This window comes from Prionailurus bengalensis, chromosome C2 (genome assembly GCF_016509475.1).
Source record: "Prionailurus bengalensis isolate Pbe53 chromosome C2, Fcat_Pben_1.1_paternal_pri, whole genome shotgun sequence".
Lineage (NCBI taxonomy): Eukaryota > Metazoa > Chordata > Mammalia > Carnivora > Felidae > Prionailurus > Prionailurus bengalensis.
This window is the reverse complement of record NC_057350.1, coordinates 75,585,543-75,601,554: the sequence shown is the minus strand read 5'-3', so window position 1 is coordinate 75,601,554 and position 16,012 is coordinate 75,585,543. Positions and strand designations below refer to the sequence as shown.

Here is a 16,012-nt window from a genome sequence, read left to right as displayed (position 1 = left end):
CATCTCTTGGGTTCTTTCTCTCCAACCTGCCCGAATGGCTTTGCTTTAGGAAGCTTAAACTTCCCAGGATGCACTGTGCCAACACCACTGTTTTTATCCCTCCAGCCCTACCCACATCTGCATCCACAGAGCTTTTACACACTTTGTAGATGGGACCTTACAAAGGTTTTCTGATGAGGTTAGCACCTTCAGGCCCAAACAATTGGATTTCATCAGTGTTGCCATGATATAAAGGATCCTAACACGCTCTAAAATTTATGAACAAACTGGATGTTCTCTTGTATTCTCTCTACCTCGTTTATTCCAAGGTTTATGGCCTGCCAGCCCCCAACTCTATACCAACCAAAAATCGGAGATGACAGTGCCTCTGCAGCTGGCCCTATTTTTGTGAAGACATCAAAGCTGTTTCACCCCTGTGCACCTACGCACCCCCTCATATTCATCCAAGCTTCACTTGATATATACAGCTAGATGCCACACCTCCCAGAAGAAGAGCCAGGCTTGCTTGGGAGGGGTGTGAAGCAGAGAGAAGAAAAAGCAGGGGCACCAGGATCGCTTATTTCCCCAAATAATGTGTGCAGTTGGGTAAGAAGAGCTCAGGAGATGGCTGTGTGGATTTTTCATTTATGTCATTGTTTCCATGTCCCAGGGACCCAGATGTTGGGAGAAGATGATGCCCCAAGTGTCCATCCTGACGAAGGCCTGGTAGTCACAGCAACTGAGTGCTGGACACATCACACTGTCCTTAGACTAATGATCTGAAAAGCAGACCAGGTGGGCACACGAATGACCAGTGTGGAAGGAAAATTATAAGGCCTTCATGTAATTCAGCTTTGATTGGAGAACATAATGAATGGAAGTGAGTGTTGCCTCCCTAGATCAGTTGCTGTTGATGAGGAAGCTTGAAAGAATGGTACTTTTTTTGCTCATGGCATTTGGGAAGATATATCCTGGGGAAGACACTACAGATTGCAAGGAAGGGAAGGGTTTGCAAATAGTCACATCTTTTTCCATAAAGATTAAGTTTGTATTCTTTCTAGATCGTCTCATTATAAAGTTGATCTGCCAAAGGCTATCAAGAAAGATACAGAGTTGAAAATAAAATTGCTTGATATTGTAATAGAAAGTTCCAAGGACTTTTGAGACTAAATGGCTTATTAGGAGACTGTTAGAATATTTGTTTATAAAACTTGTTTTTAACTTAAGATTTTCAGTTATTTTCCATGTAGGACTTGAGTTTACCCACAAGCTTTAAGTCACTATGATGTAACTAATTCGGTTCTCACTTAATTCAATGTATATAAAAAGCTTTGTAGTTACTGTTCAAACTAAAGTACTTGCCAAAGTAATATATCATATCCTCCTTGTAAAATACATTCACAATCAAAAAAAGGACTATAAGTGATTTACCTTAAAACATAAAGCAGAATTCTTGATTTGTGACAAGAGCCAAGGGACATTATCAAACACTGAATCAAAACTAAAAAATATCATAAGAAAATCAGGAAGTTTATAGAAAATATAAAATGAAAGAAAGGTCTTAGCATGCTCTCAAAACCTTTGAAAAAACAGCTGTACCAAAAAAAAAAGGGGGGTGTGGTAAGTGAAAATAGATAGAATGGTAAATAAATACTAAAACTAGTTTAACATAGTAAAGGTATGTTTCTAATTTAGGAATAGGAATGGGGCTTACTTTTCTAATATCTATGACTTATTTAGAAAATTACAGATTACAGTTTATGCCATAGGATGCCAAAACTATAGTAAATTCCCCAGAGCAGAAATTTTACAGGCCAGGTTCTCTGGTCAGGACAATAAAACTAGAAATTATTAACTAAATTTAATGAAAACTCCCTTCTAACATACAGATTTAACACAAAATTCAAAACATCAGCTGGGACAAAAAAAAGCAAATCAAGTCGATTTGCAGACTGTTGAATAAAGAGGACTAGAGGAATGAAAACGAAATGCCTTTCCACTTGAAAAGGAAACCTCTCTGTTCTGAAAACTAGGTGGGTCAGAGAAGAAATCAAGTCATAATTACAGACATGTGAAAATGTAAAGAACATGGCCGAAACATTGTTGATCTAAATGATTTTCCTGTTTCACAAGAATCAAAAAAAATACATTATAAAGTCAATTCAAACATTACAATGTTTTCAGAGAAAGAAGGAAGAAAAAGAATGAAAAAAGCAAAAATTAATAAGTTAGAAAAGAGAAAGCATACAGAATTTATTAAATCTGAGAACTGGTCTTTTAAAGAAAACCAGCAAAAATATAGTTCTTGTAAGAATATATGAAAGGTAGCACATACAGGATGAGAATATTAAAAGCGTTATAAAAGGCAATAACATAAGAACATACGACTCAAAATCTTATGCTGAGACGCAATAATTTCAATGAACTAGAAATATCTGGGGGAAAACTTGTTATGTGAAAACAGTTTAAAAACAAGATAATTTGGGGCACCTGGGTGGGTCAATCAGCTAACTGTCCGACTTTAACTCAGGTCATGATCTTGCAGCCCCAGAGTTTGAGCTCCCTGTGAGGCTCTGTGCAGACAGCTCAGAGCCTGGAGCCTGCTTTGCATTCTGTGTCTCCCTCTCTGTTCCTCCCCCACTCACACTTTGTCTCTCTCTCAAAAGTAAACATTAAAACAATAAAATAAAATAAAATAAAATAAAATAAAATAATAGAAAGAGTGTATCAAATTAGTCCTTTAAAAAAAAAACAGTTCTTTCAAAGGAAAGATATAAAGCCAGATTATTTTACTGGGTTCTTGCAAATTGTCAAGAATAGACCATTTACATCTATAAAGTTTTTTTTTCCCCAGGAAAGAAAAAGTCAGAGTTTTCAAGCCTAACAATAAACCTAACAAAACACTACCCACACACACAAAATCCATCCAACAGGAAATGCAGATATCAAAAAGCTGTAAAATTTGGGGGGCCTGGGTGGCTTAGTTGGTTCAGTTTCCGACTTCAGCTCAGGTCATGATCTCACAGTTCCTGAGTTCAAGCCCCATCCAGGGGTTTGGGATGACAGCACAGAGCCTGGAGCCTGCTTTGGCTTTCTCTTTGCCCTGCCCCCTTCTCTCTCAAAAACAAACATTAAAGAATTTTTTTTTTTTTATTTTTAAAAAAAATTTTTTTTAACTTTTATTTATTTTTGAGACAGACAGAGCATGAACAGGGGAGGGGCAGAGAGAGAGGGAGACACAGAATCGGATGCAGGCATCAGGCCCTGAGCCATCAACCCAGAGCCCGATGTGGGGCCCAAACTCACAGACCGCGAGATCGTGACCTGAGCTGAAGTCGGCCGCTTAACCGACTGAGCCACACAGGCGCCCCCCAAAAAATGTTTTAAATAAATGAACAAATGGAGAAGCATAATATAGTATGTCTTTAAAACTGAGGACTTAATTGTGTAAACATTACAATTTCCCCAAAGTATCAAAATTCAAAAAGGATTTTTTAAAAAGCCTTAAAATTTATTCTAGAGTTTATATGGAAAGATGAACAAGAAAGAGAAGTAAAAAATGTTTGAAAACCGAGGAGTAATGAAGATACATCAATCTAACTGATTATTAAAACTTATAAAACTGTTGCTAAATAAATGAAACTATAATTTTTAAAGTGTAGTGATAGACCAAGAATAAGCTGGCATGTTAATGAGACAGAAAAGATAGTCTAGGAACTAATTAATTGTATATAAATTAATAAGTAAATATATAACAAATATATAAACTCACGTAATATAAATTATGTATATAATGAAGCCATAAATATACATGAATATGTAGGTATGATAAAGGTGGCATATAATCAGTTGAGAAATAAATGATGAAAAGAAATATTAAGTAATAAATTCTGCTGGGAAAACGAGCGACTAGTTAGGTAAAGTAGTTGGATCTCTACTTCAAACTGTATGACGAAATTAACATTAGATTTAAAAAGCATTAAAAGAAATTTAAAAAACAAGGAAATGCTAATCTACCTGATTTTGCCATGGGAAAAACCTCTCTGTGCCTAAGGGCGATGGGAAGAAAATCACAAAGGAATAAACTCATACAAATAAATAAGACATAGAAGAGTGACCATGTTGGAAAAGAATGGATAAAAATGTATGTAGGCAATTCAGAGAAGAAGAGATGGCTAAAATCATGAAAATGTGTTCATCCTCACTGGTGATTCAAGAAATGCACAGATTAAAGTAACTTGCCCAATGTTGTGAAGCTACAAAGAGGTCAGGTTGTATCTGAATGGTTAGAAAAGTCTTTTACAAAGTATCAGGATATATATACTCACAATCATTCTTGATGACTCACAACAGGACAGGACTCGTAACTATTTAATAATGCATGTGTGTATCTGCACATAAGGAGTTTCCTGCCCAGGTTTCTACCACTCATGAAAATTATCCTTCAATACTCCATTAAAAAAAAAATTTTTTTAATGGAAATACATTTAAAAAAATTTTTTTAAAGTGTATTTATTTTTGGGAGAGAGAGACAAAGTGCAAGTGGGGGAGGGGCAGAAAGAAAGGGAGACACAGAATCTGAAACAGACGCCAGGCTCTGAGCTGTCAGCACAGAGCCTGATGTGGGGCTCAAACTCAGGACCTGCAAGATGACCTGAGCCGAAGTCAGACGCTTAACCTACTGAGCCACCCAGGCGCCCCTCTTTTTTAATTGCAAGATAAAGCTGAGAAAATACAGAAAGTGAAAGAAAATAACAAAAAAAATGGTGAATAACTAGAGGGAGAGCTTGTAAGAATGAGAGCAAGTCACAAAAGCATTATACAACCATTTGTAGATATTGCAGTCCAGAGTTCCAGCCATCACTTTACCACTGAACTGCAACTCTGGGGAGGGTGGGGAAATGGAAGGAAAATTAAACTTCATATACTCACAGTTTGTGTAGATGGGTTTTCGAAATGGCTTTCCCTTAGAGAAGATAAACGCTGCTGTGATACAGTTGATGGTGGTGAGGGGCCACAGTGTGGTACTCTCAAAACTTAAAACTGAACCAGGAATCAGCGTTGCATTTTCAGTCCCATTTCTCTCCAAACTCATATTCATTGAGAAATTACTTTGGTTGTCCAGAAAGCACTTACTACAAGAGAATGCCAACATTTATGGGATTTTCTATTCTATTTTTATCCAGGTGGCAGGAAAACAAAAAAATTTATCACTGCCATGGGGTCTCAGCTTTCAGATTGTCCCAGCCAGTAACTATCAAGACATATTTTGTTCACCTCTTGCAATGACAAAGCAGAAATAACAAATAGAACAAGTCAAAATTATTCTTTGTCTATCATACCATTTAGAACAAGTGATTTGTGTTGAAAGGGCTTGGATGATAATTTTCTATGAAATCCCTTTCAGTTCAGAACAAATGAACCATGGCTGCCCATGTGTGTGCATTCGTGCGTGTTGGGGGAGTGTTGTGGTGGGCACGTGTGTGTGTGTGTGTGTGTGAGAGAGAGAGAGAGAGTATGTATGTGTGGTTTTCTCTTCTGAGGACTAATATAACCTTAGGTCCTGAGTATGAATCTGCCTGCTCCATATCACTCTCTTCCTGAGGATCCAAGAATGACCCTCTCCTGTTTCTGAGCGTCAGTGGCTCTAGTTTGCTAATAAATTAAATGCCAACTTAGGCAAGCCCAGAAATCTTCGAATCTGGCTTCCTGCCCTTATCTTTTGCCAGCCCTTCTCTGCTCCTTATACTCCAAACACATAGGAAATTTTTCTGTTCCCCAAGTACTACGGTTTGCACACGCCTGGGTCGAATACTCTATTCCGTCTCCATCCCTCTGTTGTCTTTAGTTCACTGGAAAGTTTGCCTACTGCTCTCTGTTCTTGCTTCTAGTGCTGTATTTAGCTCATTGTTCTGCAATTATTCATTCACATGTTTTTATTTTCCACCCCTGGGATGAGAGTTCCTTGAATATGGAATTTCTCTTTTGGGTTTACTTTGTTGTGATTTTACCCCAATTTACAGTGCTTTAACACCTAGCACAGAAATGCCACAGAATAATTGCTCAGAAAAACATTTGTTTAAAAGATGAGCCTTCCCAGTCCAGATTGATCTATTCGCAATATTTCTTTTTTTTAATCTCCAAACTCGCAAATTAGTTTGTATCAGCTTTCTTGTTCAGCTTGAAACTTTTTACTCTTGTAACTGTTTATAGATGAAATTAGTTCCCAATAAATAGACTTAAGTCTTTTTTTTTATTTTAAATTTTTTTTTCAACGTTTATTTATTTTTGGGACAGAGAGAGACAGAGCATGAACGGGCGAGAGGCAGAGAGAGAGGGAGACACAGAATCGGAAACAGGCTCCAGGCTCCGAGCCATCAGCCCAGAGCCGGATGCAGGGCTCGAACTCACGGACCGCGAGATCGTGACCTGGTTGAAGTCGGACGCTTAACCGACCGCGACACCCAGGGGCCCCTAGCCTTAAGTCTTAATATCTTTGGTTCCCTAGGGTCCCGCAATATGTTTGGCATATGGTAGATGTTCAATTAATGTTTGCTGAGTACATTAATGAAACAAATAATCAGTAGTCACAAAATGTTTTTGCACAAAGGGGACAGATAAACCAGAAGGCCTGAATTATAGAGTTTAACACAAAAATATATTTAATCTGTTATACTTACATTGCAGATAAGAAAGTTAAGGTCTAGTGTTGCATGGTTAGTGATAAAGGCAGGACTACCTAGCCATCATCCATTTAGCTATCCCTACTTGTCTCCCAGATTCAGAATTTTACGTATCTGAATATATGCCTTCCAATGAGGAGAAAAATCTGCTTTTGAGACAAAAATGAATTCTCTACTCCAAACAATAATACTTGAATTGCTGAATTTAGGGTATAAATGGCAATCTTAGACATCATTCAGTAGTTTTCAATCTTTCACTGGTTGCTGGGGCTCTGGTGCCTCAGGAGCATCATGGAGTCTGTGAAGGGGAGTTTATCCAAGCCTTACCTCAAAAAGAGCAGCCCCTTTTCTGCCTTTCCTTTTGGAGGTCAGGCAGGCCTTTTCAGAAGAAAATAGTTTGAATACCTATGGTATAGTTCCCCACATTTTACCCTTAATTTATCCTTACAGAAATTAAAACCCGGGGTGGTAAAAATTTGCCCCGAGTCTAGTGTTCAAAGCAATGAGAACAATGATACCATCAACAAACATTTTAATTTTAACATTCTTTTGAAAAACTCAAGCTAATTTAAGCCAATCTCTCTTGTAAATCAGGGGCCAGCTGACTAATTCCATAAGCCAAATCCAACTCAACACCTCTTTTTGTAAATAAAGTTTTATTGGAACATAGTCACACCTACTTTTTATTGTCTCTGTCTGCGTTTCACTACAATAGTAGTACTGAGTAATTGCAGCAGACACTGTCTAGTCCACAGAGCCTAAAGTATTTATTGTCTAGCCCTTTGTAAGAAACGTTTGCTGACCTCTGGTCTATAGGATATCCAAACCACCAGGGAATGAATGCATTCATTTAGTAAACACATTTAGTCTACACATTAACAACCAATGTGAAGATCTCCCCCCTCCCCATGACATGGCTCACCCCAGGACTCCACCTATTAACTGTGTTTGGTGTTCTATCCTGACACTGGTAGCATAGAACCCCGGAGACACAACTGTTGTTAATTAAAAATTTAGGGTTATGTTCAACCAAGTTGTACAGTGACATTGAGCACTCATTGTATAACCTTCAGAAAGGAAAACTAAAAAAAACTGAACTTTACCTGTATCTGTAGACCTCACATAATACCAGGGCTGCTGCTTCACATAGAGAAATGCACAGATTTGCACAATGCAGGTGAAACAGGTGTTCAAAAAGACTGAGAGCAACAAAGGGGGAGAGAGGAGCTGTCCTGCCGGTCGGTAAGGAGCCAGTTTGGAGTAGGCATGAGTTGAACTCACTGAAAGACAAATGTATTTTCCTCTATTACGGTTTCATTATTGACAATAGAAGATTGAAATGCCTGTTATCTTGAGACTTTCCGTTAGGATTCAGATTCAGCAAACATGAACTCAAGGTTTACATCTAGGGAAGTACATGTATATAAGCATTGGTGTATATCCAATGCTACCAGCCTTTCCCTCTTCCATGCTTTTGTTTCACCTTCAGAAACAAAAAGTAATAGGTTTAAAAGCTCTATAAATAATACATTTACCATATTTCATGGTGCATGTATTTTCTTCACAAGACGACCAGGAAAGGTGTGTAAAATAGGTGGCCTTCCACATGGATAAGCAGTACTATGATCTCTCAGTGCTGGTAGGAAGGCAGAGAGTTTAAGATAAGGAGAGTAAGAATCATCAGGCTAGATTACTTCATTGTACCAGGATAGATGCTAGAGGTGTGTTCTGTCTCCTGCTGGATAAGTGTGTAAAGGGAGAACTGCTAGATTTTATTAAGCTTGGTTAGGAAAAATAACTCAAAACAGTCTTGCTTCCAGATGAGAGTATTAAAATATATTATAGGTTTGATCCTAGAGTTTATGTAATTTTCTTAATTTAAATGATAGGCGATAGGCAGAGATTAAACAGAACAAAAACAACAGACTGCATCCTTCTTAGGAGCCTTATGCTCTAACAAGCTATTGAAAATGGAATGTACTTTACTTCTTAGGGTAGTGCAGGGAAGAAGCATGGAAAAGTCAGGAATTAGATACACTACATCAAAGGTTTACACATGAGTCGTGTTTCACTTCTTGTCTTCATAGCTGATACCTTTTCGTTTTTCATAGCAAATCATTGGTTTCTTTGATGTAAGGAAGAAAGAGTGTGTATGCTGAGGTTTTGTTCATGAATGAAGGGGTAGGGTGGTAGGAGCAAGTGTCCAGTCTGGGATGATAAAACTCTAAAGTAGGTCTTCAGTTTGCTCAGTGGGTTCTTGGGTAATAACCTGAACCCTCTGGTACTTCATTTTTCTCATGTATAAAATGAATGTGTTAGAATATCTAAATGATCTCCAAAGTCTCTTCCAACTCTTACTCTAAAGTTCTATGACTATCTGACTAACCTTTTTTTTTTGCTTAAGTTTATTTATTTATTTATTCATTTGGAGACAGAGTGAGCACGGAAGGGGCAGTGAGGGGGAGAGAGAATCCGAAGCAAGTTCCGCACTGTCAGCATGAAGACTGATGCAGGTCTTGAACTCACAAACCGCGAGACCACGACCTGAGCCAGAGGTTTAACTGAATGAGCCACCCAGGTGCACCTAAGGCTTTACCTTCACCAATTTAATCAATATTTCCCTGGGACAGTGCTAAGCTGCAAGGTGTGAAGTATGCACAGATGAGGAGGTCATCTCATCTGCCCCAAAGAACTTGAAGTCTAATGGAAGACAAAGACAGGTTGTAATAAAGAATTTGGTTGGCTTTTATTCCCAGTTCCTGGGATGTATCCTCTAAGTTGTTGGGATTTCCTAAGTTGATAGGAGTGTCTTTATTCATGATAGCAATGATGGTTTATGCAAATAAGATGACAGATGGCAGGCATAAAGAAAGTTGGTGATAAAATGATAATCCAGCATATAGATGCCATGACACCAAAGGTTGAGATCAACTTGGGGCACCTGGATGGCTCGGCTGGTTTAAGCATCCGACTCTTGACTTTAGCTCCGGTCTTGATCTCGTGGTTCATGAGTTCAAGCCCCACATCAGGCTCTGTGCTGGCAGTGCAGAGCCTTCTTGGGATTCTCTCTCCCCCTCTTTCTCCGTCCTTCCTCTGCTTGCCCTCTCTCTCTCTCTCAAAAATAAAACTCAAAAAAAAAAAAGAAATTTGAAAAATAAAAAGATTGAGATCAACTTCATGGCAAATGATTCCACCAATCATGTCTAAATAACGAAACCCCAATAAAAACTCTAGACACCAAGGTTCAGGTGGATTTCCTTGTATGGCAATCCTCTGCATATTGTCACACATTGATATGCCAGGAGAATAAGGCAAACTGACACCCCAGAAAGAGGACAATGGATGTGTGGGGATCCTCCCACCAGACCTCACTCTCCCTTTGGCTCGTTCTGATTTGTATCCCTTTGCGATAATAAAACTGGAATCATATGTATAGCACTTCCCTGAATTCTTTGAGTGGTTTATATGATCCACTGAACCTATGGGGAGAAGAAGAACCCCCCAATTTTGCAGCCAGCTAATCAGACTTGTGGGTGTCATGGGGACCCCCAAACTTATGGCTGAGGTCTAAAAAAGGGCAGTCTTTTGGAGGCTGTGTCCTTCAGTTGTAAAGTCTGGGCTCACTCTGGATGGTTTGTGTGAGAAGTCATTGCATGGCACGCAAGGAAGGGGCGCCATGTGGTCTGTGGTCAATGCAAGGAGACTGTGCCCTGGGGCCACAGAAGGCAGAGAGGCTACAGTGTTTCTAGTTCTTCCCACGTTCCTGCACTCAAGGAAGAAGATGAACACCAAATGACTAAGTAGGCTGTGGATAATGGAGAGAAGTCTAATTGCATCTCTGTGTATTCTGCTCTCCGGTACTCTCTTTCTCAGATGCTCTCTGAGCTTCTGACTTTTCTTTACAGAGACTGTGCTAGATTGAATTATTGGCCTCACTGTGGTAGAGTGCACTTTACCACCCTTTAATTTTGGTTTTGCATTGTGATTTTCTCTGACTGAAGAAATGTTAGCAGAGGTTTGAGGCCTGCTTGCTTGGCAGTGCTCACTCTGATCATGCTCAGGTTTGTTAGGCCAGCCTGGCTCCAGAATTAAAACTGTGGAGCTGACTTGAATGAAACCCCTAACCTGGGGCAAGACCAACTGACCTACCTCCTAAAACGGATCAGATTCAGCTGACATAGACCAGATGACTGACAGTCTATCTACAGAGCAATGATATTGTAAGCCACCAGGCTTTGGGGAGAAGTTTGTTATACAGTAGTAATGTGGTAATAGCTGATTGATAGAGTCCTAACATAAAGTATATTTTAACTTTTCCCATATTAAAAATCCTTATAATTTCTGATAGAGAATGTGTATATCTGAGTGTAAAATTAACGACTAGCGTTTAAGGGCCCCTACTATGTTCCAGACCCTATGCTAAGTGTCTTATACACATCATTTTTTTTTTTAATTTTTCTTAATGTTTATTTAATTTGAGAGAGGGGGACAGAGAGCCAATGCGGGCGCAGGCAAAGAGAGAGGGAGACTGAGAATCCCAAGCAGGCTCTGCACTGTCAGCGAGGAGCCCGATGCTGGGCTCGAACCCACAAACTGTGACATCATGACCTGAACTGAAATTGAGAGTCGGACGCTCAACTGACTGAGCCACCCAGGCGCCTCTAAACGTTATTTCTTTAAATATCAATGCAAAATAGGTATCTCATCTCTATTTTACAGGTGAAGAAACAGCTTCAGAGAAGTAGGGCCCCCTTATATAAAGACCCATAGTTTGTGAGCAACAGGGTGGTAAAATAAACTTAAGCCTGTGAAGCCCCCATTCTCTGCTCTAAAGCATATTACAGTAGTGTGGATTTCATGAATCAAAAAGGATAAAAAACTTTTCTGAATTGCCCAGGTTTCTTCAAAATGATGATGATATATGCAATCATGTTGCATGGAGAGAAATGTAAGCTTGTGAAGTGTTATATTTTATTCAGAATTAATCAGTATCTCTTCTCATTTTGCTGCCCTGTAGTGAGGATGTCCCACATTAAATCTAGTCATTAACACATGCACTCAGCAGACTGTGAGCTCGTTGAGGGAGGAAATCTAGTCTCATACCATTTCCTGTCCCTTACTGAAATTAGTATAGGGCCTGCTATGTGGGAGAACCTAGCAGTTTCAAATTTTTATTTTCAAGGGATACTCATAATTTTTCAGCATTATTTGGATATAATGTGGGCGTGATTCTCCTAAACAGGTGGCTTGCTTTATATTATGGACATTTCAAGCGTGTAACTCAAATTTCCAGAGCCTTCTGAACGCACCTGAACCACATGCAAGATTTTGAATGTGCCTCATGAGGCTTTTAAGGTGAAAAGATCTGTGTTCCATGATATTCTCTAATGGGACCAAGAACCAAAAAAAAAAAAAAAAATTTAGGAATCTTTGAAGAAATGTTGGAATTTATGTAAGAGATGCATTTACATAATGGATGGAGTCCCTCCTACAGCCTTTTTCTCTGGACAGTACCTCCTTCCACATGCTGAAATGGTTGGCCTAAATGGAGCCAAATTACATGACCTCATTTTCATTCACAGAAATGACTGGCTTAAGGTAGACATCTTACTCAAGTTAGGTCAATGAATTTTCTCTCCAAAATATTTGCAAATGAGACACAGCTAATTAGCTGTGCAAAGACAAACAGAAAGGTTATGGAGATTCAATAGCCAATCAGTAGAAACAGTCTTCGTGGTATTTACCACCAGCAGGCAATTGTTGAAAGGAATCCTGGGGAGTCAGAGGGAGAGAATACCACCCATGTCAGGAAGGAGTCTAGTCCAGAGCAATTCACAGGAATCTGAAAAACCCCCAAACTCACCAGTGATCCCATACCAATTGCCTGAAGTTTAGATGCCTGCCACATTAGAGGGTACTTGACAGGACAAAACTACAATACCCCCAAGTGTATAAAGGGCCACTTGCTTTTGTTGTTCCAAGGTTCCCTGAGCAAGGGGCCCAAGGAAAGTAGAGAGTATGGCCTTCTCTCCCACTGCTTGCTTCAAGGTCAGGTTTGATCTAGAGGAAGAAAAAGTTTGACCTGGATGCAAACACGAAATGTTCATTTACGATACCTAGACTTTGATGTCTGAAGATGAATCATTTTAATACCTGATATTGACCAGGAAGTGATGTGCCCGTGGGATGATTGGGCTTGCAGTGATGGAAAAACAATAGCGTTTGAAGGCAGAGGAGAAAAACACAAACACTACTACCCACGTTTTTGGATTTTGAATCAATCAGCCTAGCTGTATGCATTCTAACTCTGTTCAAGGGCTCACTGAGTTAGCCAGTTATTTCAAAAGAAGAAAAAGAGATTATGTGCAGGGAGGTATTCATCTTGCTGTGAGTGCTTACAGTGTGTGACACACTGTGTTGTACCCTTCACATGCATTGTTTTGTCTGATCCTCACAACCATATGAGAACATTTCATGTCAGAAAATTATTTCATAAATAATTTGCCAAAGTTCTCAGAGATAGGGAGTGGTGGCAAATAGCCATAGCCTTCACCTTTGTGCTACTGCTGCTAGCTTAGCTCCTGGAAGTTCCTGGTGGTTTTTTTTTTCCTTCTTTTCTTCTTCTTTTAGCATCATCGACCATGTTCACAAGTAAATCATACAAAGTGCTTAAAAATAGCCAACATTGTAAAGGCAATATCATTGACTCAAAATGTTCCAGTCATGTGACTATTAATAATGCACAGAAAAATAGGCTAATGGACTAAAAATACACATTTCCACCCTAAGAATCGAAATTGATGTCACTTATGCTTCTGACACTGGTAAATTTTGCCACAGGGTTGATGTATCTGTTTCATGTTTTAAGATGCTACATGAAATTCTCAAGGTTATTGATATCCTGCATTGTCTGATTTTTTTTTATCTGTTTTCATAACAGTCCCATTGTTGAACAAGGAAAAAGAGATGACTATGTCATTCTTTTTCTTTGCTCTCTGTTGAGGCACTCTCCTTACTCCCTTATTAAGAGTTAGTATGAAGCCCTGAGTTCTTGGATAAGAAATACTTTATCGCAGTGTCATCGCAAAGGAAGGAAATGAGCAGTAGCTGCTGTGAGTCACACCTTGCTTTTGAGAGAATTTCTAGAGTTAAATGCTCGCATTTGTTCTCAACATGTCAAAGACCTAGCAAAAATCTGGTTTCATGTCAATGTGAAACATAGCTGAATAATGGAAAGTGACCTTTGGGTTTTAAACATTTCCCTTTCTAGGTTTCTTGTACAATTTTCTATGTACAAGACACAAACCTACAAGGAACTCAGAATACATTGACCATTTTATGAAGCTAAGACTTATTTCCTATCAGGATGTTTTAGTGCCAAATCTCAGGACTTCAAGCCTCCACTTACTGCCAACACCTCTTTCAAAAAATTCACAAGTACAGTGGTTTCAGTAGTAAAGGTGTATCTTTCTCAAAAGCGTTTATTTGTATGAGCATTTCTAGAATGTCATGGGTAAATAAATACAAATAATGCTGTTTATTTTGCTGAAGTACTTACTTGTTAAACAGACCATCAAGGTAATGGCTACGTCTTGCATGAGATACTGGTAATTCCCAAAGAGCTGTAGCTGCTGGAAAGGAAATAAAAGTAAATATAAATGTTGCTTCTGCCATTGTAGCATTTTTATTATTGCCAACTCTCTTTCTGAACGTAACCAGGAAGCAACTGTTATTTTTCTCTCCTCCTTGAAAGTAACTTACCTATGATCTTTAGCATCTCATGGTAGATAATGAAGCCAGATCACTATTTTCCCAGTGTTTAACTTAATTCCATGTTAGCAACAACAGTCAGTCCATTGGGAAACACCCGGGCTTTGGCCACAGTATTCTGACAGCTGTAGTCTCAGCCTGGACATTTGAATTCTCGACATAAGATACCTGCTGGGAACTTTAAGCTTAAACATTTGAAATCCAACAAGTGTTCCTATCCATCCTATCCATGGATTGAGTTCACAAATAGTTCTCTTGGGGTCCATTCACTTTTACAAACTGAACAACTGCCACTATTCCCAAGGAAGCCCATTACAGACTTCAGTCTGGTATGCTTGACTTTCTAAGGTCTGTGTAGACACAGTAGTTGTTTGAAGTTTACATTTATGGAGTCATATATAAAAGTCAGCATATAACCTCCAGAAATTTGCCTTGTAATACCTTTTGCAGCCAGGTCTGTTTATGTGCTTCATAGCTGCTGACTGAGCACTAACTTATAACGTGGTCTGAGCCATTATAAACCAGATTTATGCAAATGAGAAATATTTCTGGATTTTTAGAGTGTGAACCCAAGGCCCTGAAGTTTCTAATTTAAGGTCTCTGGGGGACACTCTTTTCTGGGTCTAAACCATCAGAATGAATGGCTTCAGGCTAGACTATCATTCCAATTCTGTGTGTGAAGACTTTGAACTGAGAAATATTTCAGATTTTTAAGAAGATACAAATGATTCTTCATCCTCCTTAAATGGGTTCCCAATGGTTCTCATCCTCTAATTCTCTGTCCTCTTTACATTTCTTTCTCACATCCTTCCTCTTCTTTCCCCCTCAGAATGGTGCAGTTACATATAGGCAGGGTGACATGAAACAGGGAGGAATTTTCACAGGCAGCTTCAGTATTTGTTCCGGAAGCCGTTTTCATAGAACTATGGGGATCTGCCAGCCTGACCTCCCAGAGGCATATAAAGGCTTGGCCAAGGGCAAGATCTAGTATGTTCTTAGTGATAAAGGCAGAATTTGAATCTAGGTTTTCTGACTCCCAGTCCAGTTTCTGTTTCTACCCACCTGGCTGCCCCTTAGCCCTCTGTGTGTGCTTCTTGTGCATGATAGCCCACCAGATGCTAGAGACCTGTGGTCCTCATTCATGTCTCAAATATCCCAGGAAAGCAGTATAGTAATAAATGCTCTCTGAAGCACTCCCTGAGTCTGTTGGATCATTTTACTGTAGAGCAAGTTATGACTGAAATAATGATTTTCAACTTATACATATCTCTTCCATATAGCTATTTAATTTGTAAGTGATTATTTGTAAGTGATTATTTTTATCATTTAATTGCAAGTCTTTTTTTTAAATTTTTAAATGCTAATCCTTTACTAATGACATGTCTATGTGTCTAACTTCTGCGTGACTTCAGAAGTAAAGCTCCAATATGTGAGTTTTTCTAGTTTTTGAGCCCTTTAAGGTCAAATTCCAGAACTTCTCTTTCTTTTTATCTCTTCTTAGTCTTTTGCCCATAGTTGGAGACTGGCTTCTTGTTGAGTTGTATTTAAGCTGTTCTGAAGTTCTCTTCATACTCCAAGTG

At 39.0% G+C, this 16,012-nt stretch overlaps 2 protein-coding genes across 2 annotated transcripts in view; one reads left to right on the top strand and one right to left on the bottom strand.

Moving 5' to 3' along the window:
• The window catches only part of LOC122491601 (phospholipase A and acyltransferase 1), a 76,356-nt gene extending 75,631 nt beyond the window's left edge, over positions 1-725 (top strand). Inside the window, exon 6 of the transcript XR_006299390.1 lies at positions 650-725. The gene's annotated coding sequence lies outside the window, so the exon portion shown is untranslated. The remainder of the gene's footprint in view (positions 1-649) is intronic.
• The window catches only part of ATP13A5 (ATPase 13A5), a 141,210-nt gene that overhangs the window by 5,528 nt on the left and 119,670 nt on the right, over positions 1-16,012 (bottom strand). The window lies entirely within an intron of this gene.